General features: G+C 31.9%; 1 protein-coding gene across 1 annotated transcript in view; it reads left to right on the top strand.

Moving 5' to 3' along the window:
• Positions 1–15,660: 15,660 nt before the first annotated feature.
• LOC149424733 (neuroligin-1-like) overlaps positions 15,661–16,706 on the top strand; it is a 202,426-nt gene continuing 201,380 nt past the window's right edge. Inside the window, exon 1 of the mRNA XM_089630973.1 lies at positions 15,661–16,134. The gene's annotated coding sequence lies outside the window, so the exon portion shown is untranslated. The remainder of the gene's footprint in view (positions 16,135–16,706) is intronic.

Here is a 16,706-nt window from a genome sequence, read left to right as displayed (position 1 = left end):
ATATATTTTCTAAATGGCTTTTGGACTTGGAAGATGGCAAACTTCCTTCGGTAGAAGGAACATTAGAATCATCTGTGCTTATTCCCAATGTAAATATTTGTCAAGATATTATTCACTATATATACAGTGAGACACATACAACTCCTGATGCCTTAGTGATGAGTCAACGTACCATATTGTGCCCTAAAAATAGTCATGTTTATGCTATCAATGAGGATGTACTTCAACGGAAAGCGCCCCTGAGCTGATATCTCACAAAAGCGGTGCTATAAAAATTTCAGCTGTAACTTAATTCAAGCCAAAATCATTACGGGGAACAGAAAAGGTACAGTACATTTCATTCCTAGAATTTAAAACACTTTGTCGGATGTTACAATTAGTCAAATTAGCTTATGCAATGACCATCAATAAATCTCAAGGACAAACTTTTGAACGGGGTGGACTGTTACTTCCTGAACCAGTATTTTCTCATGGACAGTTTGAGCGCAGTCATCGTTATTTATACAAATTCTGACTGATTGGTATACGGATAATATTGTTTATAAAGAGATTTTTTCCTAATGAAAGTGTATAATATTATGTTGTAGATTGTAAAAAATAAAAGTATAATAAATTGTACTTGCTTAAAAAGTTTTGTTTTTTGACTCAATTTATCCCACCTGTAAGGTTTTCCAGCCTAAGAATTAAGAGAGTTTTGGTGTATTTACTTTGACAATCGTTAGGTAAGAGCGTAATATTATTTCACCCAAATATGTAGATTTTTAGGACTTATCCCAATAAAATAATTCTTCATATATTTAAAAAAAAATGTAATTACTTTGACAGTCTTTTGGTAAGAGTATATTATTTTACCAAAGTTATATGTAATATTGTAATATGTTGATATTTTTTTATTTTAAAATTACATATAAATATTTTGCAATTTAAGTTTCGATTTAAAAATTAAATCATTTCGGTGGTATGGAAGAGGAAACATTTTTCTCATTGACGAGATTTATTTTGGGGTGAGGGGTGTTTAATGGTTCAGAATGTCTTTCTATTATATATCTACCCATTGATCTAATATCTACCTATTAAATGTAACTGTTAGTATCACTCAAACTGGGCGAAGCCCAACGAAGTGCCGCCCGCAGGGCCTAGCAGCAAAAACCCGCGGAGCGGGTTTTTAACTGCTAGTCAATAATTATTAGCCTGAAACACTCATCCACATTGAAAAATCTCCTGATAAAAGATACATGACGCCAACGGGACTTGAACCCGTGTCCTTTCGATTGCCGGTCGACAGTTTATTAATTATTGTTGATAATAATTATTGGTTATAAAATAATGGTTACCCTTTGTGCTATGCCTAAAAAATCTTGTCTTAAACATTAGTTTACCAAAAAAATAATAATTAATATTATTATAATCTTATTACTACTTCCCAACCTTCCTCCTTTTCCTCTCCCTCCCCGTGCCCTACAGCCTCATAGCATACCATGATTACTAGAGGTGCCATAGTATCACTAGCTCCGGTTAGCAGGAAGCAGTTGGGTTTTCAGTTAGAAAATATTGTATATACCTACCCAAACATAACCTTGTTCTTATTTAAAAACATCTCGCTGTTCGCCATTGAAATTCTTGTCCGGGATATAGTGTTTAGGGATCAATCTGCAAGTTTCAAACAGAAGTCTCCAATTGTAACCTGTGGAACAGTTCATTTTTTTAATGAATTACATTCTATATGATTGCCACAAGAAAAAAATGGTAATAGGTAATAGATTCAACAGACTCAACAAAATTATCTTCTAAATAATTAGACTTCGAAGAAATAGAGGAAGTATTGGAAATCAAATACTTAATTATCAACAATTCAAATGTAACTCTAACTTTGATTTATTAGGAAATAAAATCACAAAAAGTTAATTCTTTCAAAAGAATAAGAAAATTAATACTTTAATTAATTAAATTTAATTAATAAGAAAATTAATACTAACAATTTGGTTTATAAAAGTATTGTAGTATCTGATTTAAATAACTCCTCAAGTGTCGTGTTCTTGTGCAACACATATAAATTGCACATAATAGAGCTAGTGAATTGTAGTAGGTATTCTAAGATAATTTAGATGCAGAAACAACTAGGTATGTTAAATGTGAGATATAATATACAATTTAAAATACCTAAATATTTATATTTAAGCTCACAAATAAGATGCGCTCGAAATACACGTTTAAGAATGTAAATTTTAATATATAAATAACCCACGAAACCCACTTCCGAAAACAAATTTGTGCTACAAAGTGCTAAATGCTTTAAATAATAATTTTATGATTTAATGTTAGATTTACCTAAATGGCATAGAAATAAGATGTACATGCAAGTAATTCTAAAGGTTTATACTAGTTGTAAATTTTTTTTAACTAATTAAAAACATACAACAAAAAAGACACGAGGATTGGTCTAAAAATATTACGTTGCTAATCAGACGGAACACCCTCTTCTGCCTAGAGCAAATTAATCAAATATCAAACTTGACCAGATTGTCCGGACCCCAGCAGAAACCTATTCAATATATTGATTAATTTCCAGAGAAATTCCTACTAAACTTCCACTACCAAATTCTCACGAACTGAAAGGGTGCCTGTCAAAAAGGTTAACTCTGGTAGACAGCACTGTCATCCACGTAGTAACGTATTGATACACACTCAAAGATGTTGATGTGCAACAAAAACAACGTGAGCGACGTGTGTCAACACAGATCCTTATGGTAAGCCTGCATTAATACGGCATGGGATGAAGTAGATACGAACAGCCGTCTACCACTGTCTGTATGAATGGATCCATTATACAATTGCTTAAAGGCAAAGGGTTAGATGGATCCCGTATGATAACTTCTTGACAAGCACCCGATGCCAGCTTCTATATTAGCTTACGTTTATATTTGTTTACTTTCCAGACTTTTGATATTTCGATTCCTTTTATAAATATTTATTTTTAATCGATAAATTTCAAAATGTGGGTTGAAGTATAGTCTCTTTTATTTTTTTATTTATTTAAGAATGCACGAGCTCCATAGCAAAATAGTTACTTGAACAGAAAAGCAACCCATAATGTTATGGTCACCGTTTGAAAGTTTTTTGTTAACCTGCAGGACAAATGCAAACTTTCTGGATATGTACGAGTATATATTTTAAGTTGAAGGTTTTACAATTTTTTTATTAAATTACTGTACATTTTTATTTTTTTTAAAGTTACGTAACATAAAAAAAAATATCTGAAGAATATTTTATTATTCCTGCTTGCTAGGATATCCTGTGCTGAGGCGAACTAGGTTTTATTAGTTCTTCTCGCAAGGATATCTTGTGTTGAGGAGAACTAGGTGTTGGGTAGAGGGTTTTCAGCAGCTTCTATGGTTCATCTTCAAGATTTCGGTAGGAAGATTTGAGTAACTCTTATGACGATGTTTTAAAAATGCTAGTCGGTTTTTTGTGATAGTTCCTTAAGCCAAGATTTGGTGGAATAAGAAATAAATGTATCTAATTATTAATTGATTTATTTTGTTTGACACCGGGTTGGAGTTTGTCATTTAATTTTACTGCTTAAAATTCAAAGTTTCTTTGTCCAAAGGTAGTGTTGCACATATGAGCAGTTTATTTATACCGTTTAAAGCGTGAAATTTCCACTCTATTTTGTAGATTGTTTATACCCATAGAAAAAAAAGAAACCAGAAGTGCCTTCCACACAAATTTGAATAGAAATAAAAGTTCCATTTAGCCCAACAGCCCAGCGTTCTGTTTCACATATTACACTCGCCTGACATCGTAGATCTCCATCGCATTTGAGTTTCGTTTTGTATTGGAAATTTAAGGCCCGAATGGACAAATACTTGGTTCACAAAACACGTTCACTTGGCATTTCTTGTGTTCTTCTTTATTTGTACCCATTACCACAAGCTACAAAAGCTCAATTTATGGAATGTCAACTTAGAGTAGTTACATATTATTTATTGACAAGCATTTTATACGTTGAATACGTACAATATTTAACTCAATTAATAGAAACAGATCGGGCACTCATAATATTTTTATCAGTGAGTAATCTTTATGTTATTTATTAATTAAGAAGATAGTTTCATCGTTTTGGAATTTTTACGTTGAATTTCTCTTTAATCGGATTTATTTATTTTATTTAGGAAACAAACAGTCGTTCATTTAAGCATAAATAGTAATTATCCATGTTCATGTTATTCATATATCATGTTATAGACAAATACAGTTCCATTAGGTTTAGTTATTGATTTCGTATTTGTGCCTACACAATATGTTTGTAAATGACAAAGAAATATACAAATAAATATACGTTATAAGGAATTATAAAATGTTATAAAACAAGTAAAGACAGTTGTAGTAATACAGTTTTTGCATGATTATACTAAAAACAATAAAATAAACTTAGTAGATGTTTAACGTTTTCAATTGTTCCGATATTTTCTTAGAGGTTGTTGAAGTATTTTTTCCCTAGATATTTTGAGAAATAGTGATGTAAAAGTTTTTGTTGAGAATATGTGTTTTTGTCGAGTAAGACTTTCACTTAAAAAGCTTTGATTTTGTTTTTCTTTTATAATTTGAATTATTTTGTTTTTTCAGACAACATCATTAAATTTGAACACTTTAAATTATTAAAAAATTAGGTGTGTTAAATAATCTCTTGGTTTTTTAAATACTATTTTTATAATTAGACGTTATACAATTTCAATAGGGAGTAGATTTATTTTGTTTGCAGCTCCCCACTCCCCAGCTGACTACAGCGTATTGGACATTTGATAGTAATACAACAGAAGTGTTTATTATTCGAGTATAATATGACGAAGGAACTTATTCATAGAATTTGACTTGCCTGACTCAAGACCTCCTTAGACCAACAAGGGCCCGTACAAAGTTGATATCACCAAAAAATATATAACCCATTTACATTTTTAATCTTTAATTTAAAAACTCGGACATTCGAACTTGTTTGGTCGAATCCGGATTCAGTTCATGGTTGAGCAGAAGTTCGGAAAATAACGATCTTCGTCTCTGGATTTAAACGGTTTCTTCCTCAAATTTTATCGAAGTTAGAGAAACCTTCACGCAAATAAATTGAAGGAAATACGATGAGTTTTGAAAGAGCTTCTTAGTAAATATTGTTGGCGTTAAAAATACGTAAAAAATAATTAGCGCTAACAATGGAATAAAACAATATTTTTTACTGTAAAACGTGACAAAAATCAATAATAAAATTTATATTTTTACACTAATAAACCCATTTTTACAACATTTAAAAATATATTTTTTTGGTTTGACTGAAGATTGAACCTTCCTCCAAGGGACTGGCTGTAACTGCTGTGAACTTTTAAAACATTAAAAAATGGTTTGACTGAGGATTGAACCTTTCTCTCCATTTATTTCGTATATTGCTGTAATGTCATCCAATTTCTCTCCATTTATTTCGTTTATTGCTGTAATGTCATCCAATTTTTTTCCATTTATTTCGTTTATTGCTGTTATGTCATCCAATTTCTTTCCATGTATTTCGTATATTGCTGTAATGTCATCCAATTTCTCTCCATTTATTTCGTTTATTGCTGAAATGTCATCCAATTTCTCTCCATTTATTTCGTATATTGCTGTAATGTCATCCAATTTCTCTCGATTTATTTCGTATATTGCTGCAATGTCATCAAATTTCAAAGAAATGCGTATACGTCCGCGTGTGTATGCATGATTGTCACAATTGATGTAATGCATTGTTATCGACGCTTATCGGGCTTCAGCTCGATGGGATGTGTGTTAATTTCCACTTTCAAGTTTCCACTACATTCATACATTCATCCAAGAAAAGAAAACTGTAATTCAAAGGTGTAAAATGTTACAAAACATATAACGTTGATGTCCTGTTAAGGATCGTAATCTTTTAGCCGCTTCGATATTAGTCCATCCTAAAAAAACATCAAATTCGGAAATAAAAATAAGTTTTCAGTATCGCGCTGATGAATGACCACCATCCAGAACCGAAACGTTTCTTGACATTTCATTAGCCGGGTTTGTAAACCAGATTTGAATAACCAGGTAATTCCCCACCTTCTTTTTCCTCATTTCTTTCCCATCTCTACTACTTTCAACCTCACAACATATGCTAATTGGGGAAGTCATACTATCACTGACTATGGCCGGGAGCAGTTTGGACTGCGATATTCACTTAAAACGTCTCATAATTTTGCATAAAAAACAATTTTGTGATCACGATTTCCTTATTATGGATGCTATTATTTAGTTCCAAAATACGTATGATAATTCTTAAATATGGTTTACAGTAAATGTAGGAATATATAACTGGGATAATGTTACGTGTGATAGGGGCATGATTTAATTTATGTGAACTGTTTTAGAGCAAATGTTCGTGTTAAAAAGGCGGAGAAACGCGTGTAAATAATAATTTAACATATTTTTTCAGAGAGTGTAAAGATCATGAAAAGAATTTTTATTTTTTTACATACATATATCAAAATTATATCAAATAGAAAAGAGAAAAGGATGTAAAAGAAGGAAAGGGATAAGAATAAGAAATAAGAGAAAAGGATTTCAATATAATAATAATTGAGAGATTAGGTATATTGTATTTTTAAGTATAAACAAAATTTTAATATGCTATTGATATAGTGTTTATTGAGCTTTTGAATTTTTTATAATTCGTTTCCAATCTTAAGTTAAGATGTAATAATTGGTTAAACCATTTGACACCAAAATATTTATAAAATTGTTGGGCTGTGGTGGTGTTACAGCGCGGGATAGTTATAGAGCCAAGAATACTTAGGACGGGTTGTTTCGGAGAATTTGAACAATTCATCAAATTTCAACGTTCATTTTCGGGTTCTGTGAAAGTCCTATTCAAGTTATATTACTATATCATTGTAGGCTAGTTGCTTGACAAAACTGAAATAAAAACAGAACTTGAAAAAATCTTTCACAGAGCTTGAAAATAAACGTTGAAATTTGATGAATTGTTCAAATTCTCCGAAACAACCCGTCCTTAGTCTATTGCTGTTCGAAAAAGTTATTAAGTTGTCATCGTTGAAACAATCTTGATGTATTTGAAAAAGAGTTATTATTAATAAAAAATATGAAGTGAAAAGACTTTCAATTATTGAAATAATCTAATTGTGGGGTAATCATACGGTTTTTTCAAAATTATTTTTATTAATATTCTTTGGATGATTTCTAAAGGTAAGAGTGAAGTTTTGAATTCTCCACCCCAACCAACAATTCCATATTGTAATCAGATTAAATTAGTGAAAAATAGATGGTTCTTAATAATTTAAAATTTATTTTGTTTCGTATTCTAAGAAAAATGTACAATAATTTTCTTAACCTTTCTACTATTGCATTGATTTGTAATTTCCACGGTATGTTACTATCTATAATTACACCTAGATATGTTACATTAGTTTTACCAGTAAGTACAGAGCAGTCAGGTTTACATAAATTTGAAATTCTATTACAATTATGTTAACTCATTGTGTTTTATCACACATTTACTAACTTTCAACATGTATTAATTACCCCAAAAATTAAACAAAATAAACTAAACATAAAATTTTACCGAAGGCTCCGATTTCTATTATCGGTCGCACCCAAATATACCCTATATTTATTTTTCTATATTCTAATTGATTTCGTATGTCTATTAAAAGCTAGTTGAAGCCCACGGCGCGGGCGTTGCCCAGGCATCACACTTGATTAATTTAATTTCTCTCAGGGCTTATTTCATCCTTTGGGAAGCTGTGTGGAGGGTCTTTTTGAGGAGTGGAAGGAGTACACACGGGTCTTGAAGAGTCCTATTTAGTATGAGGAATGAAACACAGGCAAATCGGTCCACAGCCGAGGTGTTGAACTCAAGAACGAGTCGTAGAAGCAACCCGTTCTCTTATGACAAATGTAAACCGTTTACATAAATCCGTTTAAGTTAGGGGAATCTATCAAACGGACGGCCGTTTTTGCACAGAGTCAAAGGTTTTCAGGTATTTTGGAGATCCAGACCAGAGGTTGCTACCTAATTCATCAGTAAAATTACCTAATTCATCAGTAAAATTACCTAATTCATCAGTAAAATTACCTAATTCATCAGTAAAATTACCTAATTCATCAGGGCGTAGTTGCGATTTGTACAGGGTGAGCAGTTGTGTACTATTAAATCATCTACGAACCATGAATACGTCCAGCTTCTGAGAGGCCAAATTGACTCTGGCTTCGATTGAGCCTTCGTACCGGAAAATCAGATGTAGACAGTAATTATTATGAAAGTATTTTCTGCTTTACGGGGTGGGGAAAAAGATGGGGTCGTTTTAATAAATCTTATGTTAGCAATATCCTTTCACTAGTTTTAAAAATTAGGTGTGCAAAGTTTCATTAATCTCAGATCAAAACTGTAGATTTGTATAAAAAACAAAGCAACCCACATACACTCTTCTATAAAGGTAGATATTGTTTCGATTATATATAAAAATAATATTTTAGTTGAAAGGCTTTCACAAACGCCTTAAATATTATATAATGTTATAGTTGATAGGCGTTCCCAATAGCCATACATATTACATAGTAGTTAATAGGCTTTCCCAATAGCCATACATATTAGAGTTGATAGGCGTTCCCAGTAGCCATACAAATTATATAATGTTATAGTCGATAGGCTTTCCCAATAACCAAACATATTACATAATATTAGCGTAAACCTGTGAAAACTCAATCTAACCTCGGTCAATTGCTAGGAAGGCGACTATTCTGAGTATACCACCAACAGTTATTATAAGAACGGTGGCGGCATACATTATTTGTACTGAAAATAAGAATTAGCTATTTTTTAATTTCAGAATGTTACGTAGATAACATCCGAAAAATGTTACATGCACACAAACAAAAATATATTTAGGCAATCAGAAGGCTGCGGGATCAATTCCTAAGGGCATGTATTTTTTCACGAAAGATTTTTTCAATGTATATGGTTGTTTCAGGCTACTAATTATTGCCTTAAAATAATATGTAATCTTTAGTGCTATGAATAAAAAAGCGTATCTCTTACGTTAGATTATCATTTAATATATTGATTAATAATTATTTCTGGGATAGTTCCATCTTCTCGGTAAGAGGTCTTACCTTATTATTTCCTGATAACTGTTTGGTTTCCTCGTTGCACTCTACTCCAGACAAGCCGCTTCCTTGAGTGTTTCCTAGATGGCTGGAATACGCAACACTTCTACACTCCCAGCAGCCGTGGCTAAGTGGGAACGTTTTAAAGTGATTGACGTTTGCAAAAATGTACTGCCCATCCTTCCGTGGCTTCCGAGTTCATCTCCTTCCTGTTTTTCTTTTCCGAGATATATTACCGGAACATCTGAGATTGTTCCATTAGTTTACCTCCAACACGCAAAGCGGGTAAAAGCCACACCGAAAATATACGGGCGCTTGATAAATAAATCTAGAGAGATCATTTTGGGACAGCTAAAATATTTTAAGCTCTCTTTGTGTGATGTTTCCCCTTTCTTGTCCGAACTTCGTATTTAAGTCTTGAGGAAGGCGTTTAAATGCGTATCTATTTTTTATAAATATTGTTTTGCAGCGTTTTCCCACAAACAAAGTATTGAATTCCTTAAGTCTAAATATAAACATATGGGCCTTACTAATTTTCTCAGTTTATTAGTAGTAGAACAAAAGTAGATTAAATGGAGTAGAATTGAGATCCTTGAGGCGGAGGAGCGTTTATACCCTGACTGATTTACGGAAAAAAATAATTAAATAATGTTATATTCGGGAACGAGAGGGTAAGAAAAGAAATGCTTAGGTTGTGTAAACACGAGATGAATGCAAAAATGTAAGATTCGTGAATGAGAGGATAAGAAAAGAAATGCTTAGGTTGTGTAAACACGAGATGAATGCAAAAATGTAAGATTCGTGAATGAGAGGATAAGAAAAGAAATGCTTAGGTTGTGTGGACACGACATGAATGCAACAATGTAAGATTCGTGAATAGGAGAGTAAGAAAAAAAAACTTAAATGGTTTGAATACGAGATGAGTGCAAGAATGTCATATTCGTGATCGGGAGGCTTAGTAGAGAAATGCTTAGGTGGTTTGAATACAAGATTAGTGCAAGAATGTGAGATTCGAGAATGGGAGGGTCAATAAAGAAATGCTTAGGTGGTTTGAACACGAGATGAGTGTAAGCCCGTTGTCCCACGGGTCGGTAAGCAATAGACATAAACCGAATGCTGCAAGATCCTAACTTGTAAGATTCATGTACGGGGGGGTTAGCACACAGATGCTAGGTGGTTTGAACACGAAGAGCGAATGAACATAGAAAGGAGTTAAGTAAAATATTATGTGACGCGCAAGTGAATGGTAGAATATGTCGGGTTCACTCCAGCAAACACGTGTCACCATCAAATGAATCGAATATTTCGGGTCAAAATTTGATAATGTATGAATGTAGTTGAAGCAAAATATATGTGGCCGGTATAGAATTATGTAGAATATGAATTAATGAAAATAATTATGTAGGGTACGTATTAGAATATCGTAATGGCGAGTTGGTTTGCATCAAACAAAATATCAGTGTGTACAATTACTGTAAATGTTAGGGAAACCATAAAAATAATATTATTTGATGGGTCGAAATTATGTAATCTGCCTAGGTATGTTTGGGAGTCTGACACTGTTTTCCACTACCAGATTGTCTGTCTGATTAAAAATTTAAGAAGTGGAATTCCACAAAATGAATTTATCTTTCCTCAAGCTCTGGTTCGTCTTTCAACTCCAAACCTTTTAAGGTTTTGAAATTATGTACGAACTTACTTAGACTAAATTATTTTATGAACCCCTAACATGTTTCACGTGATGTTATACTATATGCATTTATATTTTTTTATGGAACATTTTTGATACAGGTCATTGAAATAGTAACGATTTCACTTTATTGAAAAAAATTTCAAGGAGTAAGAAAAAATCCCACAAAGCCTGTATTGTATATCATGGTAATTATTATCACATTTCTTATTTTCATTATTTTATTTTTAGTTATACTTTATATTCAAAAAATAAAGTTAAGCAACAAATAATAATTGTTAACTGTCTTATTCCAAGCTATCTTCATTTATAAATAATAAAATGGTTTTATTTTGGAATTTACAATAAAATGACTATTTCCTGTTATTGGACATATAATTTATTTATTTTTCTTATTTGCAATTAAATTCAGTCAATTATAATATGAACGATATTTCATTATAATGGTAGGTATATATATTGTATAAATATGCATATAATATTTTATAGTATAAAGAAAGAATGAAGTGTGTACTGTAAATGATTTATATATTGTAGTGATTTTTAACACCTCACTAGAAAAACCTGTGCCGAGGTGTATTTTTGATATGGTTTTGTTGTTAAATGATTAAATTGAAGTTGTAAAATGTCATAAAATATTATAGAAGAATTTTAATAAAAAAATGTCGTTGTGTTGAGTTTGATTTGGCGTTTTTAAGTTATCAAAATATTCATTACCTTTTTAAATACATCCATCTGAATTTCGATTTGTTATCGTGAATGAATGAATGCAAATCTTCGTGGCATTTTGGATTCGGGCCAGTTTTTAGCGCGGTTGACTCCAATACCTGGGGAGGAAGGTACGATCCTCAATCAAAGCATGTTTTAAAAGACATTTTAAATGTTCACAGCAGTTAAAAGTCAGTCCGTAGATAGGAAGGTTCAAACCCCAATCAAACCAAAAAACGTAGTTTTTTCTTTAAAATTGATTATTGGCCCAAGAGCAGATCGAAAATTAAAATAATATGTATGGTAGTAAAAAAACATTGTTTTAGATCATTTTAATGAATATTATTATTTAAAACGTGACTCCGCTTTGTTTAAGTGTGTATTTATGAACAAAGTATACATTTCGGAGACAACATATCAACGTAAAACAAGGGAAACTCAACGCAGTCAACAACGAACGCCGGAACAACGACAACACAAAGTTCACCCTGTTCCAACTAGGTACACTTTACAAATACAACAAGTGACACTGTAACAACGTCAAGCGAGACTCTTCATCAAAGCAAAAGGCCAGACATGCTTGACTGCACATTCTCCACACGATTCTTAATAATATATTAGCTTCTCACAGGTGCTTTATAATTAGTTACTCCATTGGATGATTCAAAATAAAAATATAAAAATCCGCTAAAATGCCAAAGCAGTTTGTCAACAGGACAACAATATTAATTTTAAAACAAAATCACACATATAACGAGAAGCCACAATACAGAAAATAGATACAAAATATAATTAATAAGAAATATCATTTCAAGTGATTACAATACAAAGACATAAAATACATCCACAGATAGACATAACACTCATAGGCATATTTATACACTTACGTGCATGGAATCAATGGATACTAATGTATTTATAAAAAAAATATCATTGTAGAAAATCTTGATCCATTAACCATTTTTCTAGCTTTGTTTAGTTTCAGTTGCGCAGGTTTATTCTCCCTTTACATCCATTGGCATTTCATTAAGAGCACAAGATAAGTAAATGTTCTTTGACGTATTTATTAGTTTTTTAAAATGGACATCTTACCTTTATTTTAACCAAATCTTGTTTTGTAAGTGTTATCTACTTTTTCTTTATATTTGTAATCCGACAATAGGTATTGGCATACAATTTTAAACCAAAATATCCCTCGAACAATATAATAATTTTATGTCTCTTTTTTGTGCATAAAAAAATCGGCTTAGCAAAAACTTAGTCACGGAGTTTTGGAGTGTTTGAATGTAAGCTATATTTGTCTTGCACGAGTTTCCCCAAGAAATTATTCCGTATCTGAAATTAGATATTTTTTAACTTACTTATAGGCATGAAATATTTAATTTTGAAAATTCGCCCCAAAATAGCTCGAAGACGTTTGCAAATATTACGTATGTGAGTATCCCATTCTATGTGCGTGTCTACAGTTATCCCTAAATACATATGCGCTTGAACCAGTTCCACGGTTCTACATTTACAGGGCTGCGTATAATTGTATGCGAATATGTATCAAATGTATGCGAATTTATCATAGGCGTGATGGTATATTTAGCAAGTGGAGATCGCATATACTATTTAATTTTTTGTAATTAATTATAAGGCCCGCACTATGTTACTATTTCTGAAAAGAAAAGAAATCGTGCTGCATTGTATAATAGAATTTTCTTAATTGGCACCACTTTATCAAAGAAGGTGAGTTTATTCTAATGTTATAAGTGCAAGAAGTTCAATTATACAAATGCTACCAAAGGATCTTGATAATTGAATCTTATCTCATATTTAAAGCTTGCTTGAAGGTCAAATTGAAGCTATCAAATAACCAGTTACTTCCTTATCTCGTTCTTTTCCCCAATTCCTCCAGTCTGAAATAATTACCAAACAATTGGGAATTCTATAGATCTACTGGCCCCTGGCATTTACATTTGAGATTTTGGTTTTGTTTTAAAGAAAGACAAACATTCCTGGGCTACAAACAACCTGACGTATTTTAAAAACTCTACTACCATCAAAGTAAGAAGAAAATGGTGTTTATCTCGTGATTGAGGACTTAGCCAGTTGAGAAATTGAACTTGCGGTTGGGTGGAAACCAGACGCTGATCGGTAAATTCTTGATTGATGTTGACATCACACAAAACATGATTGTGTTTGCAGAAGCGAGTCAGTGTTTGATTATTTTTGATTCAGTAATATGGATATTAATAAAAGTAAACGTGAATATTTATAGAAACACTGGATACATTTTTAAAATTGCGGTTAGCTGTGTGGGTAGGAAAAACATCCCTTCTTTTCTGAAGGGTTTTCGGCACTTACTCTAAGTGTGCGATGGCGGAATATTACATGTTTTCCCGGTAACATCGCCTTTTTACATCCGTGAGGAAGCAAACAAAGCAAAGTTAAATAAATAAGTGAGCGGGACAGCGCTTATATAATTCAAGGTATAATTAAATAGGACGCTTATTTATGGTCCTCCTTCGCAAACATTTACATGTGGCGTTTATTTATTCACTCTTGTAATTAACTAGGGACCTTTATTTGAATATAGATTCACATAGTAAAAACAGTCCTTTACTAATTGTAAACATTTATTATTTTTATAGGTAATACCTAATTTTGAAATGCACGAGAAATGAAATACTTCATTGTTTTAAAACTAAGGAAAAGCTGACCTTTATAATAATAGTTTTAGTAATAGACTTTAAGTTCTATATTTTACTAAACGGTATAGATAGTGATACTGAATTGTTTCTCTAAAACGTTAGCAAATCGAAGAATAGACACACAACAACAAAAAACAATGGTGTGTTTATAAAAAAAAATTGAAGTCGTTGAGCATGTTTTAATTGGCTTATGAATTATAGTAGGGTAAAAAAAAATTCCCAAACACAAATGTAATATAATTTAAGTCTTGATTATTTATGCAAAATCCAACAAACTGTTTTTTTGACGGTCTTTGGAATGACCGATAAGCAGCCTCATTCATGAAAACATTTCACAAACCTCTTAACTCTTCAGGCCTCTGACATATTAACCGTTATATTTCTTAAAGAAACTGTCAAGAAGTCGAGGAATTTGTAAGTATTTCATTTATTTTATTTTATTTTTTATTTTTTTTAAAGAAAGACAAACATTCCCGGGTTCCGAATAACCTGACAATATTTGAACAAATTCTACTACCACCACAGAAAGCTGAAAATGTTGCTTGTGTTGTGATGGAGGACTTAGTCAGCCGAGGAATTGAACACACTACGCTTGGGTGGGACCCAAACGCGATGTCAACTAGGCCACCGAGCGGTCTTTATATATTTTCAATAAAATCATAATAGATGTGACATTTCTGAACGTATCCGAAAACCAAAAACTTTTTTTTAAATTTAATAAAATATAATTTCTAATTTGATTATCAGAAATAAATATATATTTTTTATATAATCATTTTTTTTTAAAAAACGACTAGCGTTACGTTTTTTTTGTCTGAACATTGAACTAAAAGTACTGTAAAAAATCACAATTTTTTATGCACAAATAGATTCTAAACATTAAATTCACATTACTTTTTTGTTATTTCATATGAAAATAATTGATTAAGAGTTCACAAAATTTTAATCATTTTTATAAGTTGCGGTCGGAACATTTGGTTTGACAAAAGTGTGAATATTAATTATTATGTGATCAATTGCTGTATTTGGATAACACCGTTTAATTCATATTTCTAACTATGAAAGTAAGAGAGACATAACGGTTTCTATCAGATCATATGAGTTGTTAAAAAAAAGAACAAATTGACTCTATGGGTACTAGCTGTTTGTTCCCAAAACCGAACAAATTAGCCTGAGGAGTTAAGCATCTTTTCACGTGGAGTCAGCAAATAAATCCTTAACGATTAAGTCTTGGTGCATATTTTCCATTTTTATCCGTCCTTTAACGCTATCTATTATCTTTGGTCCTCCGCAGGGAAAGACGGGAGAGCGAGAGAGAGGGCTCTCCCCGCGGCGAGCGGCGTCCCCCTCCCCCGCGTGTTCGGAGGCTGTGATTAAATCGTAGAGCGATCAGTCGACGGCAGATCGTCGGGACGCCCGGTTCAGGGAAGCGTTAGGTTCACAACGACGTCGGCGTCACATTATCAACTTTCCGCAATATTCCCAGCTATCCTTAAGGAGAAAACGATTTCGCGGAGTACATTAAATTTAAGGGCGGAATGAAACTTAATTACATGAAAAGGGTGATTCGGTAGTCGCCATTTATCATATTTATGTGCGTCAAAAAAGGTAGCTAAAAAGATTAACATTTTCAAAGTGATTAATTGTTTGAAGTGTTGAAATTGTTTTTAAAAAAGTGATTTATTTTGTTTTCCTTAGTGTCAATAATATTAATAAATTAATGAGAACATAATTATTTAAGATTTTTAAACAAGTACAGTGATAATGATCAGTGTCGTGAAATAAATTGTTGTGTGGAACCAGGAGTAAAAGCACATGCTTTCCCGGCATGGATGGATATTTTGGAAGTTAACGACTATGATATGCATAATCTGCAAGGTAAGATCATTTATTTAATTAAATACTTAAATTAATACTTACCTTGTTACGCTCAGACCAACTTCTCCGTTCCTGATAAACTCATATAATATCAAAAGTTCTTGAATGTATGAAATTAACTTCTGTTTTCATTGGGAGAAAGCAATGTGGTTTAATACTGCGTTTCAAGTTATATTATAAATAATTCTGTTGTTTGAAACCGCAAATTGTTTCCATTCTCATTATTTTAAAAGTATGTCTTTAAAATCAAAATTGTTTTTAAAAAAAGGAATGGTTTCCTTTTGCGTTTTAATTACGTCTCAACCTTTGTTTAATATTTAATAATAACTAATAACTCACGGTCTAGAGTGATAGTACTAAAAAGATCCTGGAGACAAATTGCTGACGGTGGTAACTTTACGTAGTTATGTTTTGTTACCTAATTTAAATGACGTATAAACTATGTGAAATTCGAGAATGACTTTATACCTTTAAATTATTTATTATGATGGTAAAAATAATTCAATTTGATTAAGTGACATCATTTAAGGGCCAGAAGACCAAAAAATCTTTCGGTAGCTTAAATAAAAATA

The sequence above is a fragment of the Hesperophylax consimilis genome, chromosome 4, assembly GCF_061612785.1.
Source record: "Hesperophylax consimilis isolate HC1 chromosome 4, BYU_Hcon_1.0, whole genome shotgun sequence".
Lineage (NCBI taxonomy): Eukaryota > Metazoa > Arthropoda > Insecta > Trichoptera > Limnephilidae > Hesperophylax > Hesperophylax consimilis.
This window is presented reverse-complemented; position numbering and strand designations above follow the sequence as displayed.